Raw genomic sequence first — 25,401 nt, 5'->3', positions numbered from 1 at the left:
TATGCATATCATGAACACATGGCACTTGCTTCAAGGCAATTTTGGAGCAAGAAAAACTCGAGGCCAAACTTTAGCAAAAACAACTCGAGTGGCACGAGGGGCAAGCAACGTGTAAGGACTTGCTACAATTGCGGCAACGTGAGTCATTTTGTTGTGGAATGCCCGTATGAGAAGATGGAAGACAATGGTGGCAAGCTCATCCGAAAGGACAAGGCCAAGTCGTTCCCCAACAAGAACAAGTTCACCAAGAAGACTCCTCCTAAGGCATTGGTTGTACAAGAAGAGTACAATGAGGATGATGATGATGAAGAAGATGATGAGTCGGTTGCCATGGCCTCTGTTGCCATTGCGACGACTTCACGGGTGTCTCTCTTTGACTCACCCAATGAGAGCATCACCGCCAAGTGCCTCATGGGTAAAGCCACAAACAAGGTAACCCCAATATCAAAACTACCATCATTAATCATCCTTCTCCGATGGATAGCATTAATGAACTTGAGGGAGCTAATGTGGAGGCTAACGAGTTTGAGGCCTTTATGGGCAAACTCAAGGGAAAATCCAAGAAGCACTTTGTTGCTCTCTTGGAACAACTTGGTGAAGCCAATGACATGATCGAGGCTCACGAAGACACCATCACTAAGATGGAAGGGCATAGTCGTGACTATGCCGATGAGATTTTGGATCTTTCCAATGCTCTTGAGGAAGAGCGTGGTCTTCATTTGGCTCTTGAGGAGTCACACAACGTTGATCATGCTAAGTTAAAGAAAGATTATGATCATGTCCTCATAGTTTCTCATGTGCTAAACTCCGAGAAGGCCGAACTTGAGGTTGATCTTGCTAGACTCAAAGAGGAGTTTGATCTACTTTACAAGGCTCACAAGGTCTTGAAGGGTGCTCATGCTAGCCTCAAAGAGTCTCATGATCAACTTCAAGTAAAGCTAACAAAGGAAAAAGCCACTTTCCCTCGTATGATGTTAATTGATAATGAAAATGCTACTAACCCGTGTTGTGAGCATGTGCATCTCGTTGAGGAGAATGCTAAGCTAAAGGGCCAACTTGAGAGAGGTCTTGCGACTTGCATACAAGGCAAGAAGAACCTCAACGATCTCTTGATCAACCAAAAGGGAGTTGTGGCCAAGGAAGGGGTTGGGTACGTGCCCGACTCCAAGAACAAGAAGAAGAATGACAAGACCAAACGACCTCCTCCTCTCATGCAAACCTTTGTGAAGGAGGGAGAGAGTGCCTCCGAGGAGAAGAAGAAGAACAATGTCAAGAAGGGCAATGTCACCCCTCCCAACAAAGTCGGCGATTTTAATCCTTCTTATGTGTTATGCCGTGCTAGTGATGGGCATGTTTATGCCAAATTTGTTGGTTCTCCTCATGAATGCATTTAATGGTCTATTTGGGTTCCAAAAACCCTTGTTACTAACATCAATGGACCCATTACAAAATGGGTACCTAAAACCAAGCATTGATCTCTTGTAGGTGTTTGCTTCCGGTGGGGGATCATGGTTGCTCGATAGCGGAGCTACAAATCATATGACCGGAAGCAAGGACTTGGTGGTGGACGTGCACAAGGTTCCATCTATGCCCACCAATGTCGAGTGGGGTGACGCCTCATCTTCTAAGGTATTGGGACTTGGCAAGGTGGTCATCTCTCATGATCTCACGATCAAGAAGGTCATGCTTGTTGAGTCCCTTGCATACAATTTAATTTCCGTTCGTCAACTTGCAATCATGGGCTTTGCCACTTTCTTTGGTATCGATACCGTGGCCCTCTTGTGGAGCAAGACTCTTAAAGTAGCTTTTGTTGGGCATGTCGAGAATGGTCTATATGTGATTAACTTTTCGGAGCGACCCACTAAGACCGTGACATGCCTAATGGCTAAATTTGATGTGGGATGGCTTTGGCATCGCTGTTTAACCCATGTCAATATGAGATCTTTGCAAAGTCTCCTCAAGGGGGACCATGTCTGTGGACTAACGAATGTTAGTTTTGCTGAAGATCATGCTTGCAGTGCCTGTATTGAAGGAAAGCTACATGAGAAGGCTCACCCTCCCACGATTATCATTTATTCAAAGAGGCCTTTGGAGCTCCTTCACATGGATCTCTTTGGGCCTCCATCCTTCGATAGTCTTGGAGGTAGGAAGTATTGCTTGGTGATTGTGGATGACTACTCAAGGTACACGTGGGTGTATTTCTTCAAGAGGAAGAGCGAGACCCAACAAACCGTCATTGACTTTGCAAATGAAACACAAAGTCAACACAATGCAAAGATCTTGACAATAAGAAGTGACAACGGCACCGAGTTCAAGAACTACACCTTGGATGAGTTTCTTAGTGATGAGGGAATCAAGCATCAATATTCCGCACCCTACACCCCTCAACAAAACGGTGTTGCAGAGAGGAAGAACCGGACGTTGATGGATGCGGCAAGGACCATGATGGCGGAGTTCAAGTCTCCGTACAACTTTTGGGCCGAAGCCATCAACACCGCGTGTCATGCATCCAATCGGCTCTACCTCCGCAAGGGCTTGAAGAAGACTCCATACGAGATACTCACCGGTAACAAGCCCAATCTCAAGTACTTCTAGGTATTCGGGTGTAAGTGTTTCATTCTCAAGAAAGGTGTTGGGTTGTCTAAATTTGAGGCTAGAGCTTATGAGGGCATATTTGTTGGCTATGCTACAAACTCTCATGCTTACCGTGTCCTCAATAAATCCACGGGACTTATTGAGGAGACGTGTAATGTGGAGTTTGATGAGAATTATGGCTCCCAAGTGGAGAAAAGTGGCACTTGTGATGTAGGTGACGAAATTCCTCCCCAAGCCATAAGAAGAATGGGTGTTGGCTTTATCCTACCCATTGAGGAACCCCTTTTGGCCGAAGGAGAAGGACAAAGCTCCACTCAAGTGGAGCCATCACCAACCCAAGGACCACCACGCTTCCGAAGTTCAACATGAAGGCCCTCATCTTCAAGAACATGACCAAGGGAAAGATCACGCTCAAGACGGTGTTGACACATCAAGTGATTCCCAAGGTCAAGTTCTCTCCTCCGAGCAAGTTCAAGAACAAGAACAAGCCCAAGACGACGCTCAAGATGATCAAGTGACCACTCCTCGTCTCACCCCCAATGAGGAATTAGAGCGTCGTGCCGCCAAGGTTGCTTCCAAGCTCTCCACCAAGGATCATCTCATGACGAATGTGCTTGGAAGCTTAAGAAAGGGGGTAAGCACTCGTAGACAATTAGCAAATTATTGTGAGCATCACGCGTTTGTCTCTTGTGTGGAACCCCACAAGGTCTATGAAGCGCTAGAAGATCCGGATTGGCTCAATGCCATGCATGAAGAACTCAACAACTTCGAGCGCAACAAAGTGTGGAGATTGGTGCCAAGACCAACCGGGAATCACAATGTCATAGGAACCAAGTGGATATTTAAGAACAAGCAAGATGCCCATGGGATTATCATTCGCAACAAGGCTCATTTGGTAGCACAAGGCTACTCCCAAGTCGAGGGTATCGACTACGGTGAAACCTTTGCTCCCGTTGCTCGTCTTGAATCCATTCGCATGTTGATTGCATATGCTTCTCATCATAACTTTAAGTTACAACAAATGGATGTGAAGAGTGCTTTTGTTAATGGTCCTATTAATGAATTGGTTTACGTCAAGCAACCCCCCGGGTTCGAGGATACCTACTTTCCAGATCATGTGTATCAACTCGATAAGGCACTCTATGGCCTTAAACAAGCCTCATGTGCGTGGTATGACCACCTTACCGAGTTGTTACAAGACCGTGGTTTTGAAGTTGGGCTAATTGACCCCACTCTTTTTACTAAGAAGGTCAAAGGGGAGTTGTTTGTGTGCCAATTATATGTTGATGATATTATCTTTGGTTCTCCTAACAAAGCTTTCAATGAGGAATTTGCCGCTCTCATGACCTCAAAGTTCGAGATGTCCTCCATGGGAGAGTTGAAGTTCTTTCTAGGGTTCGAAGTGAAGCAAAGAAGAGAAGGAACCTTCATCAATCAATCCAAATACACTCAAGACATGCTCAAGAGATTCAAGCTAAGTGACGTCAAGCCGGCTTCCACTCCAATGCCCACCAAGTGCCAACTTGACTTAGATCCCAATGGTAAAGTAGTGGATCAAAAGGTATATCGCTCCATGATTGGATCCTTGCTTTACCTTTGTGCATCTAGACCGGACATCATGTTGAGTGTGGGAATTTGTGCACGGTTTCAAGCCGCACCGAAGGAAAGTCACTATGTGGCGGTCAAACGAATCTTTCGATATTTGGCTCATACCCCAAACTTTGGCTTATGGTACCCAAGAGGATCAAACTTCAAGCTTGTAGGGTACTCAAACTCTGATTGGGCGGGAGACAAAGTAGATAGGAAGTCCACTTCCGGAGGGTGCCAATTCCTTGGTTGCTCTTTGGTGAGTTGGTCTTCCAAAAAGCAAAGTTGTGTGTGTCTCTCGTCCACTGAGGCGGAGTATGTTGCCGCCGGTAGTTGTTGTGCACAACTCCTATGGATGAGGCAAACTTTAAAGGATTATGGTGTCACTTGTGACAAAGTGCCTCTTTGGTGTGACAATGAAAGTGCCATCAAGATCTCTCTCAACCCGGTGCAACACTTCAAGACGAAGCATATTGAGATTCGGTATCACTTCATCCGGGATCACATTAGGCGAGGAGAGATCGAGCTCAACTATGTCAACACTCATGACAACCTTGCAGATATTTTCACGAAGCCCTTGGATGAAGCAAGATTTCGCGAGTTAAGGCATGAGCTAAATATCATTGATTCGAGCAATGTGGCTTGAACCCTTGCACACCCCACCATGCTCAATTTGCTGTCTAGTTTAGGTGTAGGCATGGACATAGGGGGAGTGTTGTTCTCTCAATGAACTCTCCCTCCCCCCATTATGCATAAATTGATCAACTCTTTCGCTTTATCCATTGTTGATGGTACTTGTGTTTCAAAGACGAGTTTTGGTCATGGGCCCAAGGTTAAAATCTTCGCGGTGTCATACCTCTTGACTCATACATAGGTGGCCTCAGCCACCGCCCTCTTTTGAAGAGGTGTGTCTTGGTCGTTTGCTGGTGTGCTCTCTTTTCTTGCCGTTCTTGTCTTTCCTTCGAGCAAAAGCCATGTTGTTTGGTTGCCGCAGCGTGCTGGGCGGTACTACCGCTGGTGGTGCGCGGTACTACCGCTCATAAGCGGTACTACCGCCCCCAGCATGGTACTACCGCTGAGGGACGGGACCAGGGGGTTATATCGGGGCAGGGGGAGGTTTCTTCTCCCCCATACCCATTCGCTTCGCCCCCTCTTTCCTCTTCCTCTCTCCAGCCTCAACTTGCCGCGGGAGGGCTCCGGCGGATCTCCATCTCTGGGGCGTCCCTCTCCATTTCCTTTGGTGGAGTCGATCCCCACCCCGTTCTCTTGCCATGGATGCCGGTATTGCCCCCGTTCCTTGTCTCATTTTGTCTCGTTTTCAGATCTTGTTTCTTAGGGGCAATGGTGGTAGCATCTCTAGATTTTTGGCTAAATCTAGGCTTGAGTTGGTTGGAGAAGGCAACTAGACTATCTCGATTAGAGTTTGGCAGGAATATTTTTGAATTTGGCAGGACGGTAGTGCCGGATCTGACCACGGTAGTAGGAAACCACTGTTTCTTCGCCTCGGGCTATAGGAAACTGCTGTTTCTCCGCCTCGAGCAGTACTACCGCTCTTGTTGGAGCGGTACTACCGCTTGACCTCGAGCGGTACTACCGCCCTCCTTGGGGCGGTACTACCGCTTGGGCGGTACTACCGCGGACATGTCATGGTACTACCGTTGCATGCCAAATTCCATCATATTCCTGCCTTACCTTGATTCTTTTTTTGTGTTTGTTGGCTTATGCTCGTTCTTTCTGGTTGTTTTGCGTGTTCTTGTGTTTGGCTTCAGGTGATGACCATTCTGAGCATCAAGCTCGCCGTATCAACCCCGGGCGTGCAACATCAAAATGCTACCACACCTCTGAGCCAGCCGGTGGCTCCTCGAGCACCCAATCGCCTCCAGCAAGTGCATCCGCAAGTGTTCCTCCACCTCCTCAGCAATCGAAGAGATCCGCCAACAAGCCAAAAGGGAAGACTGTGACTGAGATGACCAACAAGGAGTTTTGGGAGAAGCGTCGCCGCAACCCCTATGCGGTGGACCAAGAACCCACTTTGGTCAACCTCCTGTTCTGGAACCGTTTTCAGTTTGTCATCTACTTTGATATGATCAAGGCCAAGAAGAATCTCTTTGTTGATGTTCGCTCCATTGACACTGATGCTATGGAGAAGGACCCGGAGTACTTTGGCGAAGCCCTTCATATGTGCACTCAGCTGAACATTCTCAGGATCATGCAATTCAACAAGGATTTCGATGCGGATTTGGTGGCTCAATTCTATGCCACCGTCCATCTTGGGACGGATGTCAACAGGACTCTGACATGGATGACCAATGGCAAGCTGCTTTCCGTCAAGTGGAAGGCTTTCATGGAGTTACTTGATGTGGTGGATCACGGGCTTGAGACTCCTATCGGTTTCCGCCCTCACCGCAATGCTACGTCCACCCACAAGCAAGCCCTTTGGCCCTACTGCACTGTGAAAGTTCACCCAGTAACTGAGAAGAAGACCTATGAGCTGTCTCTGCATCTGGACATTCTTCATCATCTTCCATGAGACTCTCTTCCCTCGGATAGGGAATCTGGATATGGTCCACTCTTACCTCGTGGACATGCTCCTTTTCTGTCAGCATGAGAAGGAAGCAAGCACTTGAGAGAGCCTGGATATTTCTCATGTCATGTGGTCTGAACTTCTCTCTGCCGTGTCTAAGTGCAAGTGCCCGATATATGGTCCATTCATCACGAGGCTCATTGAGAGGGCCTGGGCACAGACCTATCCCAGAGTGTTGCTAGAGACTGGAGACTTGGTTTCTCATGAGGTCAAGCGTCTGAGGAAGAAGGACAATTGGGTCACCCCAGCGCCTCAAACAGGGGGTCCGTCTGCTGCTGCTACTGCTGCCATGGAGACCGAGGGTGGGGCAGCCACTGATGATCACAAGGAGGATATTGGCCCCTCTAATGCTGAACCCTCGTGGACGAAGAAGCTTAAAAACAAGTTGAAGAAGCTTTTCTGCATGGAGTCTCATGGTTAGTATATGACTCATGTGGCGGAGAAGCATGCCAGGATGCGCCACAAGGAGCTCATGCGTTAGTTGGGAGCGACAGTTGCCAGTGGTTCTGAGGGTCATATCACTGATGAAGAGGAGTGGATTCATCAGCACTGCCCTTGGACCGACTCCGACGCTGAGCAGTTTTCGACCAACGACGGAGATGCGGACGATCACGCTGAGATTTGATGTTTCGAGATCCTCAGCTTGCCATCACCTGGGGTTGTAGCGTCACTCTTTTCCCTTTTTGGTGTCTCGCTGCCAAAGGGGGAGAGAGTGTAGGGATTTGTGTCGTGCTTTGTGTTTGTCGTCTTGTATTTTCTTGTGTGTTCTCTCGGTGTCTTTGTTTGGTTTGGTTTGGTGCCCGTGAGACCTAAGTTCTAGGGTGTGAGACATATGCTCCCTATCGCTACCTTATTACTTATGTCTATTCAGTACTGTAGTTTATTATGAGTTGCATGCTTGTCCTGTTATATTCTCTTCTCTCATATATCTTGTGCTTAGAATTGTGCTTAGAATTGTTGGACTATAAAATATAGAGGGAGTGTTGATCCGGATGTGTGTGTCTTGCTTTCCGAATGCTCCTCTAACCAGGTGCACACATTCTGGGGGAGCCCGTCTATATTTTGTACTCCCTCCGTCACAGTTTAGAAGGCATAGTTAAATTTGCGTGCGTTTCCATAATAGACAAGGTTTATGGCGCATTGCATTTATTTCTAGTAGCTAATTAGTACTCTGATATACTATTTCTATATGCATGCGTAGTGTGAATGCTATTTTTTAGCACATCCCACAACCAATAGATAACCACCTAGGTCCCAGAGAATTTCCAAGCGCGCCTTCTAAACCATGACGGAGGGCGTAGTTCTTAGTTTTCTTTCATTTATTTCTTTTCCTTGCGAAAATCCCTAGTTGTCATCAATCCACCAAAAAGGGGGAGATTGTTATGGAATATCTCTCTCAAGGTAGTTTTGGTGATTGATGACAACATGTTTGCGGACTAATCATGTGCTTTGAATAGTTCACAGATTCACCCCTGGCACGAGACGTTTCCTTCCCTTCGAAGTGTCCTTCAAGACGGTGTAGCTCTTTCGTTTCTCTTTCGGTGGACTAGTTGCGTAGAGGGCACTGTACTATCAAGAGGGGGTCTGCTTGGGTTTTGCATGGGTGGAATCAACACGTACACATCAGCTTCTCACCCTCTGAGCTTGTCCATTCCTTTGAAGAGGTCTCTCCACTTTTCCTTGTCCTGTCTGGGTCCCAACGGTAGTACCGCGCAACCCAGCCGTAGTACCGCTGAGGAGGCACAAGCGGCAGTACTGCTCCACAGTGGTAGTACCGCCCTTGTCTCCACAGTAGTAGTACCGCTGGGGTGCCTGACACCACCGCCTTGTCCTCAGCCTCATTGGAGAAATTCTCTCTCTCTCTCTTCAGTGTCCCAGCGGTAGTACCGCACTACCAGCGGTAGTACGACCGAAGGGTCACAAGCGGCAGTACCGCTCCACAGCGGTAGTACCGCCCGTGACCCCGCTGCCATAGTACCGCTGGGCTGTCTGGCTCCTACCGCCTCAACTCGAGGGGTCTTTTTCTCATGTCGGGTTTTGCGGCACTAGTTGCGGTTGTAGAGGCGGTAGTACCGTTTCAGGAGCGGTAGTACCACCCCTACCACTGCGGTAGTACCGCGTTGGGTCCTATTCCCTACTAGTCTCCTCTGCGCGGCAGTGCCGCTGGCTGGTGCGGCAGTACCGCTTACCTAGCGGTAGTACCGCCCCCTCTTAGCGGTAGTACCGCCCTGTGCGGGGCTGGTTGGTGGGGGGCAACGGTTGGATTGTTGCCCCCACTATAAAAGGGAGTCCCCTTCTTTTCTTTGACCTACCTCTTCCTCCCCCAAGCTCCATTTATTGCTCAAGCTCCATTAAATGCTCCAAGCTCCATTTTCGCCCGATCTATCTCTCTAGCCAATCAAACTTGTTGATTTGCTCGGGAGTGGTTGAGAAGGCCCCGATCTACACTTCCACCAAGGGATTTTCGATTCCCCCACTCATCCCTAGCGGATCTTGTTACTCTTGGGTGTTTGAGCACCCTAGACGGTTGAGGTCACCACGGAGCCATAGTCCATTGTGGTGAAGCTTCGTGGTTTTGTTGGGAGCCTCCGATTAAGTTGTGGAGATTGCCCCAACCTTGTTTGTAAAGGTTCGGCCGCCGCCTTCAAGGGCACCAATAGTGCAATCACGGCATCTCGCATTGTGTGAGGGCGTGAGGAGAATACGGTGTCCCTAGTGGCTTCTTGGGGAGCATCATGCCTCCATACCACTCCAATGGAGACGTACTTCCCCTCAAAGGGAAGGAACTTCGGTAACACATCCTCGTCTTCACCGGATCCACTCTTGGTTATCTCTTACATTTACTTGTGCAAGCTCTTTAGTATTACTTCTCTTGCTTGCTTGTTTGCTTGTTGGTATTGCATCATATAGGTTGCTCACCTAGTTGCACATCTAGACAAACCTACTTTGATGCAAAGTTTAATTTGATAAAGAAAAGTTAAAAATTGGTAGTTGCCTATTCACCCCCCCCCCCTCTAGTCAACCATATCGATCCTTTCACCAACGATACCGCGGAGCTTCACCACAATGCAATGTGGCTCTGAGGTGACCTCAACCGTCTAGTGTGCTCAAACAGCCAAGAGTAACAAGATCCACAAGGGATTAGTGGGGGGAATCAAATTTCTCTTGGTGGAAGTGTATATCCGGGCCTTCTCAACCAATCCCTAGAAAATCAACAAGTTTGATAGGCTAGGGAGAGAGATCAGGCGAAAATGAGCTTTGGAGAAACAATGGAGCTTGCGAGAAAAGAGGTAGGTCAACTTGGAGAAGACCTCCTTTTGTAGTGGGGGAACCAATCCAACCATTACCCCCTCTTCAGCCCACATAGAGCGGTACTACCGCTCAGTAGAGCGGTACTACTGCTAGTAGCAGTCTTCAGCCCACATAGAGCAGTACTACCGCTCAGTAGAGCGGTACTACTGCTAGTAGCAGCGGTACTACCGCGACCACCAGCGGTACTACCGTAGAGACTGAGAGCAGAAGAAACAGAGGGAGAATGGGAGAGAGAAAGAGGGTATGGGAGGCACTAGTAGCGGTAGTAGCCGTGGTACTACCGCTCACGGGCGGTACTGCCGCTATTACTATCGCACAACCCGACACGAGAAAAGACCTCCTCGAATCAAGGCGGTAGCGGTGTCGAACAAGGACGGTACTGCCGCCGATGCACCCAAGCGGTACTGCCGCTTGAGGACCATGGGCGGTACTACCGCGCCAGCTGTGGTACTACCGCTATCTCCTCACAGTCTCCACTTCCGTTGAAACAACAATCTCCAAGGAGAGGAAAGGAAACGAGCTGGGGGTGCAAAAATGACGTGTACGTGGTGATTCCACCCTAGCCTTTCCATTGTGGACCCCCTCTTGATAGTACGGTGTCTCCTACGACTCAAGTCCACCAAAACCTAAACAAAAGAGACTACACCGTCTTCACTTAAAGCTTCAAGGGGAAAGAATCGTCTCGTGCTAATGAATGAATCTCTAGAATACTCAACGCACACTATTAGTCCGCAAAAGCATTGCCATCAATCACCAAAACTACTTAGAGAGAGACATGCCCTAAAACCAGGGTGCGGGTCATCACCGATCCAGCCACGTCGCGGTATGAAGATTGGGCAATTCTCACCATAGTGCCCATGCTAAATCAACAGGTACATTTCCCAAATGTGAGGCAGATCATTGGAGAGTTTCTCACGCAAGTCAAGCACCTAAGTTTTCAAGAAATCTATCCATGCCCCTTCGGTCAAGCTTATGTCAGATTAAGATCACCTTTTGATAGAGATTCTCTTATCCTTCAAAGCCCCCATTCGTTTGGATATGTTCACATCATTTTCCAAAGGCACAACCAAGGTTTAAACTGGAGAAACCTTGCACTTAATAGAGATATTTGGGCACTGTTGATTGGATTTCCTTTTGATAAGAGAGAAATTCATGAGCTTACAAATGCAGTCAGAAGCTTTGGAAAGATGTTACTGTGGGACAGAGCTAGGAGCACACAGGCTGCCCTTATGGTCAAAATCAGAGTAGAAGAAATGAGAGATCTGCCTATTAGCATTGTGGTTGGGGAGTCTGATGATCCTAATCTGAATCCTGGACAGTGCTAGTGGTAATTTTTCAGCAAGAACTTCTGGGAGGTGGGCCACCAAATGAGGATCCAGTGCTTGTAGATGGAAATCCCAACCCACAACCAGCAAACAACTTTCACCACCCCAACTAGTTAAATCATTTCATTGGCCTGTTCAATAGCATCAAGCTCAAGATCTCATGGATGGAAATCAACAAAAATTTCACCAACAAACTATGCAGCAAGCTGAGGAAGAAGCAGAGCCAGATGATGATGAAGATCGACCAGGATGGGGGCACTGGGAAATGCCAGCAGAAGAAGATGAATTCATTGTCCAAGAGCTAGAAGATGGGGAGTTCATGGAATTAGCTGACCTTCTCCAACCCTTGGAGGAGCAACATATGCAGGTTAATCTCCCTGAGATGGACCCACACAGTGAAATCTCTCTCTATCTCTCTCTCTCTCTGTGTGTGGGGGGGGGGGGTCAAACGGAGTTGAGGTAGGAATTGAAGTGGATGATGCAAACCAGGTGGAGGAGGGAAATGGCATTTTAAGCATCATGGGCCAGGTCCAGGAGGCCATACTTGCCCTTAACTTGGCTTTGGGGCCCATCCAAGCCCACCAGCAGGAGCTCAATCAGGACTTACTTGCACCACCTGCTCATGCTGAGCCAATTGACTTCTTCAACCTTCTGCCTCTAGCTCAGCAAGTGAACTTGACAGGAATTAATCTCAACCAGGATTTGCCACTGGCACCTTCACCAAATATTATTTTCAGCAACCAAGCTCATCATCAATTTCCCTTGCTGATAGATGCTCATTTTTTAGAAGAGGAAAATGATGAGGAAGAAGGATATCTCTTTAAAATAAATCTAGCTAAGGGAGTGGATCCTATCATTCAAATTGCAACACCATCTGAATATCTGAATGCTATAGGCAGAGAGGATGATCATAGCACCACAGTTGATGAGGAAATTGAGATCCGGGACTGCACTTCAGATGCCACCTCCAATCCCTCTTCAGGCTCAGAAAGTATAGATGCCACTTTTTGAAGGAAATATGCCCTAGAGGCAATAATAAAGTTGTTATTTTATATTTCCTTATTCATGATGAAGGTTTATTATTCATGCTAGAATTGTATTGATCGGAAACTTAAATACATGTGTGAATGCATAAACAAATACCGTGTCCCTAGTAAGCCTATACTAGACTAGCTCGTTGATCAAAGATGGTTAAGGTTTCCTAACCATAGGCATGTGTTGTCATTTGATAACGGGATCACATCATTAGGAGAATGATGTGATGTACAAGACCCATCCGTTAGCTTAGCATATTGATCGTTTAGTCTATTGTTGCTGCTTTCTTAATGTCAAATACATATTCCTTCGAGTATGAGATTATGCAACTCCCGGATACCGCAGGAATACCTTGTGTGCTTTCAAACATCACAACGTAACTAGGTGATCATAAAGATGCTCTATAGGTATCTCCAAAGGTGTTTGTTGAGTTGGCATATATTGAGATTAGGATTTGTCACTCCGAGTATCAAAGAGGTATCTCTGGGCCCTCTCGGTAATACACATCATAAGAAGCCTTGCAAGCAAAGTGACTACTGAGTTAGTTGCAAGATGATGTATTATGGAATGAGTAAAAAGACTTGCCAGTAACGAGATTGAACTAGGTGTGAAGATACCGACGATCGAATCTTAGGCAAGTAACATACCGATGGACAAAGGGAATTACGTATGTTGTCATAAGGTTCGATCGATAAAGATCTTCGTAGAATATGTAGGAACCAATACGGGCATCCAGGTTCCACTATTGTTTATTGACCGGAAAGGTGTCTCGGTCATGTCTACATAGTTCTCGAACCCGTAGGGTCCGCACGCCTAACGTTCGTTGATGATATAGTGTTATATGAGTTATATGATTTGGTGACCGAATGTTGTTAGGAGTCCCGGATGAGATCACGACATGACGAGGATCTCCGTAATGGTCCGGAGCTAAAGTTTGATATATAGGACGATGATATTTGGACACCTGAAGGGTTTCGGGATGTACCGGGTAGAAATCGGGTCACCGGAAGGGGTTCCGGGCACCCCCGGGAGGTTAATGGGCTATATGGGCCAAAGGGGGGAGAGAACAAGCCCACAAGGGGCTGGCACACCCCTCCTAGGACGCAGCCCTTGGGGAGAGAAGGAAAGGGGGGAGTCGGCCTCCCCCTTACTTTCCTCTTCCCCCTTTCCTTCCACCCTCCGGCAAATATGGTAAGGGGGGCGCCACTTGGGAAAGACCCCATGTAGGATTCGACCCTACTTGGGGCATCCCTTGGCCTATTCCCCCTCCTCCCACCTATATATATGTGGGAGGGGTGCCACATAACCACAACAATTGCTTATCCGTGTGCGGCACCTCCCTCCACCGTTTACACCCCCAGTCATATTTTTGTAGTGCTTAGGCGAAGTCCTACGGAGATAGCATCACCATCACCGTCACCACGTCGTCGTGCTGCCGAAACTCATCCACTACGTCACCGTCTTGCTGGATCAAGAAGGCGTGGAGGTCATCAGTTGAACGTGTGCTGAACGCGGAGGTGTCGTATGTTCGGTACTTGGTCGGTTGGAGCACGAAGAAGTTCGACTACATCAACCGCCTTAACTAACGCTTCCGCTTACGGTCTACAAGGGTACATAGACACACTCTCCCCTCTCGTTGCTATGCATCTCCTTAATAGATCTTGGGTGTGCGTAGATTTTTTGTTTTGTTTTCCATGCAATGTTTCCCAACACTTTTAACTCCTCCTCAGATCTCTCAACACCACCATGTTTTAATGCCAAAGGCAAATATTTATCTAACCCTACAAATACCGACTCTCACTGGTACAGAGACGTACTATACAAACATTTTTAACCCCTTTCCACAATGGCCTTTTGAATCATCCCCAAGTGAGTGTGTGCGATAGGGGGGTCCTTCCCACACGACCCAGAAACCGTTGGGGATAGGCCCTCCGGCCACACGGGCGGGAGCAAAATGAGCTCGTGTGTGATCGAGCGAGGCATCAAAACCTAATCATTTCCGTTCGTATGTACATCCCACACAGTGAATCCCAGAAAAACATTTCTGTTCGTATGTATATCACACACAGTTTTTTGTATGGAAACGTTTGTGCAAGGTGGCCTAACGCAAAAAGTTGTCTCTCGGAAGCCATGTGTGATTGTTAGTTGATCCAACATGCCTACGTTCTAGAAACCGTGTGGGTTGTTTGAGTTCATCGCCCACAGTGTTGTCTGAGTAACCGTCTATAACAGAAAACCCCAATAAGCAGGGTAATTAGCATATTATTGATAATCCATGTAGTAATCAAATTGACCATTCTTATAAAACACACTAGATATTTCATATCCTTATATATAACAGCAACCAGGATTTCACAATCGAATTACATCAGATAGCTTCAGCACTCAATTACACCAAAGAGGGATATAGCTAGCTATGCCATTACACAACAGCACCAAGTTTCACATGCAACATCAAAAACCTTTGGAAAATTAGCATCATACATGGTAAATAGAAAGATGAATCTCATCTGGGAAACTGCAGAAGCGGAAGGCGAATATTGAGCCTTCAGTGATGTTGAATGTCCTTGCAACTTTAGGCAGTGGCTATGGATAATTGGCCACCCAACCTTCCTCCTCTTCAAGAAGACTTCAATATTGTACCATGGGTGTTGAATGAATACCTTCCTCGCCTCTTGACCATGCAGGTGGTTTGAGAGGTAATCATCGGCGAACTGCTTTGAAAAGTACTGAAAACAAAGATATGCATAAATCGTTGTTATAAATTTTGAAATGGCGCAAGGGTAAAACAAGATAAAAGAGTTAGTACCATCCTATAATTGAATGATGTCTTCTTCATTGTGCAAACAAAGATCCTGATGTTATTCATTTTAAGTTTCCTTATCCTAACAATCTTTCTGAGTTTGTTGACTTGACTGATATTCATGGACATCTCATTTCCCCATATGCAAAATGGGTCGAACAGTGGGTCTAAGCCTATGACAACAGGATCTACATGTGCAAGACCAAATTGTAAGAAACCTAAATATTAGAATAATTCCTGTAACTGCACAATATTGTGCTATTAGCGAAAGGACCATGCATGAGCAAACCTCGATGGTAAACCGCAGTGTCTCCCATTGTTTCCTGCAACACATATAAGGAATATCTTGATTAGTTTAACTGAGAGTTGCCATACTATTAGTAGAATATGTATTGAGTACATCCAAATTCGATTTATTTCTCACATGCATAACAATACAAAATTGTACACACAACAAATGAAAATCCAAATTGCAGAATTGAACCAAACAGTTAAATGGCTAGCAGACCAAATGAACCAAAACGGTTAACTGAGCACGACATTGCTGAATAGAACATGTACTAGAAGATAAAACGGTTAACGAAACCAAGAATGCTTGAGAACAGTACTACGAAATGTAGCAATTGTTGGACCAAACTATTAACTGAACAGTACATTTCAGAATATCAGATTGCATATTAATATTACAGAGGACAAATCACTAGAAGGCACTGGCGGTGGCCTCGAGAAAACAACACAACAGTATTTTAAAGTAGACAACCATGTGGTATTATCGACGGTGGCCTCGAATACGAGGTGCTCTTCCAAGATTTGGCGGTCAACACGCATGGCAGCCATAGCGACCTCATCCGTGTGTGCGGCTATGATTTGCTTCTCCGCTGCCAGTTGCTACTGAGCTCCACATTATACTGCGTGCGAAATGGCTGTGGGTGGCGCTTAATTGCTGGACGGGGCCAGTGATTTCGGTAGAAGGTGTCGTGGCATCGTTCAGGGCATGTGGGACGGGGAAGGAGGAGGATGGTGTGGGTGGGGTGTGGATTACCTGACCATATCAAAAAGAGGCCGCAGAGCAAGAAGAAGGGTCGCCGGCGAGGAGGCCGCCAGCAAGAAGAAGGGTCATTGGGGAGGAGGCGACGCTGCAAGAAGAAGGGTCGCCAGCGAGAAGACTGACCTGCTAGTAAGCAGCAATGAAGGTTTGAACTTGGAAAGCAAGGAGGGACAGTGAAAATGTGGCTTTTGGTGGAAGGGGGTGGGGAGATAGATATTTCCGCGGTGGTAGAAAATTTCACTTAGTGTCGCGAGAAACTAGCGCACGAGTGTGGTTCAAGCGCGGGCAGTGGACTGTAGACGGCGAAGCTTCCTGCGTAAGTCAGACAAGACGGTGCACCTAGATGTTTTATATCGCATCCCACACGATTCTTGCTAGTAATCTGTTTGTGGTATACCTGATTTTTTTCATTCTGTTTTGAAAGACAAAATGGCATTACCGATGGAAAGGATGGTGTTTGAATTGCTAGAACATTTATCTATAGTGAAAATGGAACTATATGAGTGTCGTGTTAAAATTTGGAATTATTCTGGGTTCGTTTAGCCTTTTTATGCATTAATTGAGTCTTTAGGCATTTAATGTGCATAATTCAAATTTGAACTACAAGCGCATGCTCAAGTGCACCAAAGTTTGTTGAAAAATCACATGTATGTCTTTGGGTGAATTTATAGGTCCCATGCAAGAATGGGAATGAAATTCAAACATCTGGGCGTGGTGGCTCGCCGGAAACATTGAGAAACTTGGTTTTAAAATTCATGTAATTCCCAAACTTTCCTGAAAATCATGAAACTTGGCATGGTGTCATTTCATGGTACCAACATACTGTGGTAAAAAAATTGGCCGAGTTGGGACAATTATTGGTATAAGCTTCTTGCAAATTGGAGCTTCTCTCAAGAAGGCGTGTGTTTTCGAGAGGGAACGTGTCAGCCTTGTGTGCGAAAGGACATACGCTGCCCCACCCCTCTTAATTTTTTTACAGAGCAAGCATAGAACTATATGAGTGTCGTGTTAAAATTTGGAATTATTCCGGGTTTGTTTGGCCCTTTTTATTCATTAATTGAGTTTCTAGGCATTTAATGTGAATAATTCAAATTTAAACTACAAGCACATGCTCCAGTGCACCAAAGGTTGGTTAAAATATCACATGTGTGTCGTTGGGTGAATTTCTAGGTCCCGTGCAAGAAATGGGAATGAAATTCAAACATCTAGGCGTCGTGGCTCAGCTGGTAATATTGAGAAACTTGGTTTTTTAAATTCCTGTAAATTCAAAACTTGCCTGAAAATCATGAAACTTGGCATGGTGTCATTTCATGGCACCAACATGTTGTGGTAAAAAAAATTGGCCAAATTGGGACAAGTTTTGGTATAAGCTTCTTGCAAAAAGGAGCTTCTCTCAACAAGACTCGTGGTTCCGAGAGGGAACGTGTCACCTTTGTGTGCGAAACGATATACGCTGCCTCCCCCCCTTGATTTTTTTAAAGAGGCAACATAGAATTATATGAGTGCCATGTTACATTTCGGAATTATTCCGGGTTCGTTTGGACTTTTATACATTAATTGAGTTTCTGGTCATTTAATGTGCATATTTCAAATTTGAACTACAAGCACATGCTCCAGCACACCAAAGTTGGTTGAAAAATCATGTGTGTGTCCTTGGGGTGAATTTCTAGGTCCCATGCAAGAAATGGGAATGAAATTCAAACATCTGGGCATCATGGCTCAGCTGGAAATATTGAGAAACTTGGTTTTTTAATTCTTGTAAATGGCTCGTCGTGGCTCGTCATAGCTCGGCTCGGTTAGCCCATGATAGGGGCGCCCTCAATGATCGAGGGAGCGAGCGATCGGCATCGGAGGCAAGACGATGTTGAGCTACCTCGGGTGTCGGTGCTAAATCCAGCATATCTCAAGGTAGGGGTCTTAAGTTAGGTATCTTAGAGCGATGGTAACATGGCTACAGGATTTTACACAGGCTCGAGCTCTCTCGAAGAGATAATACACTACGTCTTGCTTTTGATTGTATTGATGTGGGGTATAGTATAGAGTACAATTATCTACCACGAGATTTTTGATCTAATTTGTGTAATGATTTATTAACTAGGCATGGCCTCGGTTTTTATAATGTACCGGAGGCCTAGGAAACCATGAGTCCTCATCTTGTGCGTCAAGTCTTCTAGAAACCTCCTTGTATATGTCATGGGATGCCCAAAGTGGCCCATTAGTGAAACAACATGGGGTCCTCTACCCGACCCACCTGGTTGGGAGATGATGTGGTGAGTACTCCCTAGTCCAGGACTCCATCAGCGGGTGTTGGGCACCCAACATGAGTGGGCACTATGGACGGTGGCAAGTGATTTGTCTCCAACATATCTATAATTTTTGATTGTTCCATGCTGTTATATTATCATTCTTGGATGTTTTACAATCATTTTATATCATTTTTTGGGACTAACCTATTGACATAGTGCCAAGTGCCAGTTCCCGTTTTCTGCTTGTTTTTTACATCGCGGGAAATCAAGATCAAACGGAGTCCAAATGCAGCGATTTTTTTTGTGAATTTTTTGGACCAGAAGACACCAGATGGGCCAGAGAAGCACCTGGGGGTGTCCCAAGGGGGGCACAACCCACCAGGGCGTGCCTGGGCCCCAGGCGTGCCCAGGTGGGTTGTGCCCACCTCGGTGACCTCTCGCGTCACCTCTTTGCTCTATAAATACCCCAATATTCCAGAAACCCTAGGGGAGTCGACGAAAATCAATTCCAGCCACCACAAGTTCCAGAAACCACAGATCCAATCTAGACACCATCACAGAGCAGTTCATCATCCTCATTGGCGTCTCTTCGATGATGCGTGAGTAGTTCATTGTAGACCTACGAGTCTGTGGTTAGTAGCTAGATGGCTTCCTCTCTCTCTTTTGATTCTCAATACAATGGTCTCTTGGAGATCTATTTGATGTAACTCTTTTTGCGGTGTGTTTGTTGGGATCTGATGAACTTTGACTTTATGATCAGATCTATGTTTTTATCCATGAAAGTTATTTGAGTCTTCTGATCTCTTATATGCATGATTACTTATAGCCTCGTATTTCTTCTTTGAATCTTTCATTTAGTTAGGCCAACTAGATCGATTTTTCTTGCCATGGGAAGAGGTGCTTTGCGATGGGTTCGATCTTACGGTGCTTGATCGTAGTGACAGAAGGGGAAACGACACGTATGTATCATTGCTATTAAGGATAACAAGACGAGATCTATATCTACTGCCATATAGATAAACGTATCTTGTCTACATCATGTCATCGTTCTTATTGCATTACTCTGTTTTCCCATGAACTTAATACACTAGATGCATGCTAGATAGCGGTCGATGTGTGGAGTAATTGTAGTAGATGCATGCTGGAGTCGGTCTACTAATCTCGGAAATGATGCCTATAAAATGATCATTGCCTAGATATCATCATGATTATTTGAAGTTCTGTCAATTGCCCATCAGTAATTTGTTTACCCACCGTATGTTATTTTTCTCGAGAGAAGCCACTAGTGAAATCTACAGTCCCTGGGTCTCTTCTTTATTATATTTGCCTTCGCAATCTATTTTTATTTGCTTTTATTTTCAGATCTATTAATCCAAAAATACAAAAATACCTTGCTGCAATGTTTACTTATTTATTTTATCTCGCGTTCCCGCGAGATCTATTTATCCAATCTACTACAATTTTACCTATCTTTTTACCCATGAGGGATTGACAACCCCTCTCTTACGTCGGGTTGCAACTATTTGTTCTTTGTGTGCAGGAGGTGTTTACGTGGTGTTGCGTGGTTCTCCTACTGATTCGATAACCTTGGTATCATCACTGAGGGAAATACCTACCGTAGTTGTGATGCATCATCCCTTCCTCTTTGGGGAAATACAGACGTAGTTCAATCCGCATCAAAAGGAATTTCTGGCGCCATTTCCGGGGAGACATCATCAACATATACCAGGTTCCTAATCACAAATCTCATCTCCTTGCAATTTACATTATTTTCTATTTGCCTCTCGTTTTCCTCTCCCCCACTTCGCAAAAATTTGCCGTTTTATTTCCCCCTTTTTCGTTCACCGTTTTCTCGTCAGATCTATTTTTGAGTGCAATCTTGTTGTGTTGTCATGATAACTCAAGAGAACACCAAGTTGTGTGATATCTCCAATACCAACAACAATGATTTTAATAGCACTCCGATTGCTCCTCCCGCCACTAGTGCAGAGTCTTTTGATATTAATGCTGCTTTGTTGAATCTTGTTATGAAAGATCAATTTTCTGGTACTCCTAATGAGGATACCGCGTCCCATCTTAACAGATTCGTGGAATTACGTGATATGCAAAAGAAAAAATATGTGGACAATGATAGTGTGAAGTTGAAATTATTTCCATTTTCCTTACGAGATCGTGCAAAAAAATTGGTTTTCTTCTTTGCCTCGCAATAGTTTGGGATAAGTGCAAAGATACTTTTATACTAAATATTTTCCGCCCGCGAAAATTATTTCCCTTAGGATGCAAATCATGAATTTCAAGCAACTAGAACATGAGCATGTTGCACAATCTTGGGAAAGGATGAAATTAATGCTAAGGAATTACCCAACTCATGGGTTAAATCTTTGGATGATCATACAAAAAATTTATGCGGGGTTGAATTTTGTTTCTCGTAATCTTTTGGACTCCGTCATGGGTGATACTTCTATGGAAATTACTTTGGGTGAAGCCACCAAATTGCTTGATAATATTATGGCAAATTATTAACAATGGCATACCGAAAGAGCTCCTACTAGTAAAAAGTTAATTCAGTTAAAGAAATTTCTTCTTTGAGTGAAAAAGTTAATGCTCTTATGAAATTGGTTGCTAATAAAAGTGCTACTATTGATTTTAATGATGTGCCTTTGTCTACTTTGTTTGAGAAAAATAGTGATGCCATATATGTGAATTTTATCTCGCGAAACAATTTCAATAACAATGCTTATAGAGGTAATTTTAATCCTAGGCCTTTTTCTAGTAATTTCTCAAATCGTTATTGTAATTCCTATGGTAATCCTTCTTATAATAATAATAATAGGAACACCTCTGATCTTGAGAATAATATTAAAGAATCTATCAATACTCAAACAGTTTTCAATGCTACAATAGAAGAAAAGGTGAATACGATTGATGATATGTCTAGAAGTGTTGATAGAATTTCTCATGATGTAGAAAATCTCAAGATGACATTTTGTGTGCCTAAGGTTGAGGAATCAATTAAGGCTCTTTATGTTTCTATGGATGAAAGCAAGAAAAGAACCGCTATGCTTAGAGCTAGAAGAGAATTTTTAGAAAAATCATTTTCTAGTGATTGTTTTCATAAAAGTGATGAAGATCTTAAAATGATTGGTGTTTTCTATTGATTCTTTGTTTAGTGAAATTAAGATTGATAATAAAGGGACTGAAGAAGAGTCAACTTTAGCTAGAAGGCATCCCGATAATTCGGAGGGTGAAAATTTTGTTGAGAAAATTGATAAAAGTGGGTTTGAAGAGGTCAAAACTTTAACTAGTGATGTGCCCACTCTTTTGGATTAAAAACACTTTAATTATGATTGTTGCTCTTTGATTTATTGTATTTCTTTATTGCAATCCTTGATAAATTTACCCCATGCTTATGAACAAAATAAAGCTTTTACTAAACATATTGTTTATGCTATGATGAAAGCTTTAGAAGAAAAGTTGGAATTAGAGATTTCAATTCCTAGAAAATTGCATGATGAATGGGAACCTACTGATACGTCTCCAACGTATCAACTTTTCCAAACACTTTTGCCCTTGTTTTGGACTCTAACTTGCATGGTTTGAATGGAACTAATCCGGACTGATATTGTTTTCAGCAGAATTACCATGGTGTTATTTATGTGCAAGAGCAAACGTTCTCGGAATGACCTGCAACTTCACGGAGCAAATTTTTAGAGAATATGAAAAATATCTGCAAAAGATGAAGGCCAGGGGCCCCACCACCTGCCCACGAGGGTGGGGGCGCGCCTGCCCCCCGAGGGCGCGCCCCCTACCTCATGGGCCCCCTGTTGCCTCTCCGACTCTAACTCCATATATTGAGTTTCGGGGAGAAAAAAATCAGAGAGAAGAAACCATCGCGTTTTACGATACAGAGCCGCCGCCAGCCCTAAAACCTCCCGGGATGGCTGATCTGGAGTCCGTTCGGGGCTCCGGAGAGGGGAATCCGTCGCCATCGTCATCATCAACCATCCTCCATCACCAATTTCATGATGCTCACCGCCGTGCGTGAGTAGTTCCATCGTAGGCTTGCTGGACGGTGATGGGTTGGATGGGATCTATCATGTAATCGAGTTAGTTTTGTTAGGGTTTCATCCCTAGTATCCACTATGTTCTGAAATTGATGCTGCTATGACTTTGCTATGCTTAATGCTTGCCACTAGGGCCCGAGTGCTGATAACCTACAAGTATAGGGGATCGCAACAGCTTTCGAGGGTAGAGTATTCAACCCAAATTTATTGAGTCGACACAAGGGGAGCCAAAGAATATTCTCAAGTATTAGCAGCTGAGTTGTGAATTCAAGCATACCTGGAAACTTAGTATCTGCAGCAAAGTGTTTAGTAGCAAAGTAATATGATAGTGGTGGTAGTGGCAACAAAAGTAAAGACAGTAAAAGTAATGTTTTTTGGTAATTTGTAGTGATTGTAACAGTAGCAGCGGGCAAGTAAATAAGCATAAACCAGTATATGGAAAACTCGTAGGCACCGGATTAGTCATGGATAATTATGCCGAATGCGGTTTATCATGTAACAGTCATAACATAGGGTGACACAGAACTAGCTCCAATTCATCAATGTAATGTAGGTATGTATTCCGTATATAGTCATACGTGCTTATGGAAAAGAACTTGCATGACATCTTTTGTCCTACCCTCCCGTGGCAGCGGGGTCCTATTGGAAACTAAGAGATATTAAGGCCTCCTTTTAATAGAGAACCGGAACAAAACATTAGCACATAGTGAATACATGAACTTCTCAAACTATGGTCATCACCGGGAGTGGTCCCGATTATTGTCACTTCGGGGTTGCCAGATCATAACACATAGTAGGTGACTATAGACTTGCAAGATAGGATCAAGAACTCTCATATATTCATGAAAACATAATAGGTTCAGATCTGAAATCATGGCACTCGGGCCCTAGTGACAAGCATTAAACATAGCAAAGTCATAGCAACATCAATCTTAGAACATAATGGATACTAGGGATCAAACCCTAACAAAACTAAATCGATTACATGATAAATCTCATCCAACCCATCACTGTCCAGCAAGCCTATGATGGAATTGCTCACGCACGATGGTGAGCATCATGAAATTGGTGATGGAGGATGGTTGATGATGACGACGGTGACGAATCCCCCTCTCCGGAGCCCCGAACGGACTCCAGATTAGCCCTCCCGAGAGGTTTTAAGGCTTGGCGGCGGCTCCGTATCGTAAAACACGATGGTTTCTTCTCTCTGATTTTTCTCTCTCCGAAAGCAAATATATAGAGTTGGAGTTGGCGTCGGAGGGCATCCAGGGGGCCCACGAGGTAGGGGGCGCGCCCTCAGGGGGGGGGGGCACCCTCGTGAACAGGGTGTGGGCCCCTGGTCTTCATCTTTGGCGAGGATTTTTTTTATTTTTTTTAAGATATTCCGTGGAGTTTCAGGTCATTCCGAGAGTATTTGTTTTCTGCACATAAACCAACACCATGGCAATTCTGCTGAAAACAGCGTGAGTCCGGGTTAGTTCCATTCAAATCATACAAGTTAGAGTCCGAAACAAGGGCAAAAGTGTTTGGAAAAGTAGATACGACGGAGACGTATCAACTCCCCCAAGCTTAAACCCTTGCTTGTCCTCAAGCAATTCAGTTGACAAACTGAAAGAAAGAAAGAAAAACTTTTACAAACTCTGTTTGCTCTTGTTGTTGTAACTATGTCAAGCCAGCATTCAAGTTTTCAGCATAGATCATAACTAACCACATTTGCAATAATTCTCAGGTCTCATAATTACTCAAATCAATAGCATAATCAACTAGCAAGCCATAATAATAAATCTCGGATGACAACACTTTCTCAAAACAATCATAATATGATATAACAAGATGGTATCTCGCTAGCCCTTTCTGAGACCGCAAAACATAAATGCAGAGCACCTTTAAAGATCAAGGACTGATTAGACATTGTAATTCATGGTAAAAGAGATCCAATCATAGTCACACCCAACATAGATTAATAGTGATGAATGCAAATGACAGCTGTGCTCTCCAGCTAGTGCTTTTTAATAAGAGGGTGATGACTCAACATAAAAGTAAATGGATAGGCCCTTCACAGAGGGAAGCAGGGATTTGTAGAGGTGCCAGAGCTTGGTTTTGAAATAGAGATAAATTGTATTTTGAGCGGTATACTTTCATTGTCAACGTACCAACTAAGAGTTGGCGATATTTTCCATGTTAAACACATTATAGGTGGTTCCCAAACAGAATGGTAAAGTTTATACTCCTCCTCCACCAACAAGCATCAATCCATGGCTTGCTCGAAACAACGAGTGCCTCCAACATACATTAGGTCCCAGGGGGAGTTTTGTTTGCAATTAATTTTGATTTAGTTTGCATAAAGCATGGGACTGGGCATCCCGGTGACCAGCCATTTTCTTGTGAGTGAGGAGCGGAGTCCACTCCTCTTGAGAATAACCCGCCTAACACGGAAGATAAGGACAACCTTGGTTGATACATGAGCTATTCGAGCATACGAAATAGAACGTTTATTTGAAGGTTTAGAGTTTGGCACATACAAATTTACTTGGAACGGCAGGAAGATACCGCATATAGGAAGGTATAGTGGACTCATCTGGAATAACTTTGGGGTTTAAGGGATTGGATGCACAATCAGTATTCCCGCTTAGTACAGGTGAAGGCTAGCAAAAGACTGGGAAGCAACCAACTAGAGAGCGGCAACAGCCATGTGCATGCATTAAAATTAATAAACATTGGATGCAAGCATGAGTAGGATATAATCCACCATGAACATAAATATCGTGAAGGCTATGTTGATTTTGTTTCAACTACATGCGT

The sequence above is a fragment of the Triticum dicoccoides genome, chromosome 1A (genome assembly GCF_002162155.2).
Source record: "Triticum dicoccoides isolate Atlit2015 ecotype Zavitan chromosome 1A, WEW_v2.0, whole genome shotgun sequence".
Classification (NCBI taxonomy): Eukaryota; Viridiplantae; Streptophyta; class Magnoliopsida; order Poales; family Poaceae; genus Triticum; species Triticum dicoccoides.
The sequence above is the reverse complement of the archived record's forward strand: the minus strand, read 5'-3'. Positions refer to the sequence as shown.